At 50.3% G+C, this 2500-nt stretch overlaps 1 pseudogene; it reads right to left on the bottom strand.

Annotated features, from left to right (window-relative positions):
• Positions 1-1036: 1036 nt before the first annotated feature.
• LOC126436000 (large subunit ribosomal RNA) overlaps positions 1037-2500 on the bottom strand; it is a 3283-nt pseudogene continuing 1819 nt past the window's right edge.

Here is a 2500-nt window from a genome sequence, read left to right on the forward strand (position 1 = left end):
TATATCAATCGTCACACCGACAACATACTTCGCCTGCGAAGTTGAAGTTATGTGTAATGCTTGATTAACTGCATCATCTATCGACCGTCCAGCCCGAAAACCGTACTGACATTGGTTGAGCCCGTAGAGCTCCCTATGATCGCTCAGCCGTCCGCACAACAACCGTTCTTGGACCTTCCCCATAGTGTTCAGCAGGCAAATTGGACGGTAACTCTTCACGAATTTCGGATCTCTATCTTCCCCTTTTTTGATAATGGTTGCCTCAGCGATCTTCCATACCTTTGGTACTCTTCCCTGCAAGAGGCACTCATTAAAAAGAGCTGTTAGATATGGCACGATTTTACTTTTTAGTTGTTGTAACGTTTCTGCTGTGATCTTGTCTATTCCGGGGGATTTATTTTTCTTCATGGTGTCAATAGCACGACTCACTTCCTCCTGAGCAAATGGTACAACCACTCCTTCATCTGGATACTCTTCTTGCATCTTCTGTCTCAAGAGTGCCTGGTGTTCATTATCTGAAGCCGGATCATCACTTGGGAGTAAACTTTCCATTAAATATTCTGCCGAATCTCGCCACCCTGATGTAGTAGAACCATCTGCCTTCTGAAGCGTCGACAAAATGAGAGGTGTCTTAAGCTTCTCACTCACGATTTTATATGGTAAGCCCCACACATTAGTTCGAAATTCCTTTTTAACGAACGTTTCCCAGTGCTTTATTCTCGTATTGATTAATTCTTCCTTATAAACTGCTTTGATTTCCCGATAAATTAGCAACCTTCTCTGCTTCTCTCTGTCACCGAGAGACCTCTGATATGCGCGCCGTGCCCTACGAACATTTCTCTTTAATTCTGTTAGTGTGGAACTCCATGGCACTTTCGAGCCGCGAAAGAATGGACGCTTAGGTATGAAGGTATTCATAAGGTTTTGTATATGCACCTGTATTGCTTCTGCTGTCGAATCAATGTCAAAGCCATTCCCCTCCGGCACCTGCAGTTGAAACTCCTCCCTCATGCGCTCCCAATCTGCTCTTTTGTAATCGAAGTAGGTTCCTATATAATTCTCCTCCCTGTTTACATTGTTAACACTTACAAGGCTAAAGGTAATCATATTATGATCACTTGTAGTCACTCTGTTCAGTACTTCCCAGGCCTGTATCCTATTTAGCACACTTCCATTTGCCAATGTAATGTCGATATTAGATTTTGCCCCTGCTCTATTATGATAAGTTGGTGGAAACCCGGGTTTATTCACAATTATTAAGTTCTGCTCCGCAATAGCATCCTGTAGTTCAAGTCCTCTCTCGTCAGTTTCTCTACTGTTCCATAGTACTGATTTAGCATTTGCATCTATTGTGAATAGATGTAGATAGGGACAGCGGGAATCTCGTTAATCCATTCATGCGCGTCACTAATTAGATGACGAGGCATTTGGCTACCTTAAGAGAGTCATAGTTACTCCCGCCGTTTACCCGCGCTTGCTTGAATTTCTTCACGTTGACATTCAGAGCACTGGGCAGAAATCACATTGCGTCAACACCCGCTAGGGCCATCGCAATGCTTTGTTTTAATTAGACAGTCGGATTCCCCCAGTCCGTGCCAGTTCTGAGTTGATCGTTGAATGGCGGCCGAAGAGAATCCGCGCACCCGCGCGCCCCCGGAGGAGCACGCTAAGGCGGACGCGGCCTCGCAGCAAGGAAGATCCGTGGGAGGCCAAGGCACGGGACCGAGCTCGGATCCTGCACGCAGGTTGAAGCACCGGGGCGCGAACGCCGCGCAGGCGCGCGCATCCTGCACCGCCGGCCAGCACGAGGCCGACCAACGGCGAGAGCAGACCACGCCCGCGCTAAACGCCCGCACTTACCGGCACCCCTACGGCACTCACCTCGCCCAGGCCCGGCACGTTAGCGCTGACCCACTTCCCGACCAAGCCCGACACGCCCCGATCCTCAGAGCCAATCCTTATCCCGAAGTTACGGATCCAATTTGCCGACTTCCCTTACCTACATTATTCTATCGACTAGAGGCTCTTCACCTTGGAGACCTGCTGCGGATATGGGTACGAACCGGCGCGACACCTCCACGTGGCCCTCTCCCGGATTTTCAAGGTCCGAGGGGAAGATCGGGACACCGCCGCAACTGCGGTGCTCTTCGCGTTCCAAACCCTATCTCCCTGCTAGAGGATTCCAGGGAACTCGAACGCTCATGCAGAAAAGAAAACTCTTCCCCGATCTCCCGACGGCGTCTCCGGGTCCTTTTGGGTTACCCCGACGAGCATCTCTAAAAGAGGGGCCCGACTTGTATCGGTTCCGCTGCCGGGTTCCGGAATAGGAACCGGATTCCCTTTCGCCCAACGGGGGCCAGCACAAAGTGCATCATGCTATGACGGCCCCCATCAACATCGGATTTCTCCTAGGGCTTAGGATCGACTGACTCGTGTGCAACGGCTGTTCACACGAAACCCTTCTCCGCGTCAGCCCTCCAGGGCCTCGCTGGAGTATTTG

Source organism: Schistocerca serialis, unplaced genomic scaffold (assembly GCF_023864345.2).
Source record: "Schistocerca serialis cubense isolate TAMUIC-IGC-003099 unplaced genomic scaffold, iqSchSeri2.2 HiC_scaffold_1224, whole genome shotgun sequence".
Taxonomy (NCBI): Eukaryota; Metazoa; Arthropoda; class Insecta; order Orthoptera; family Acrididae; genus Schistocerca; species Schistocerca serialis.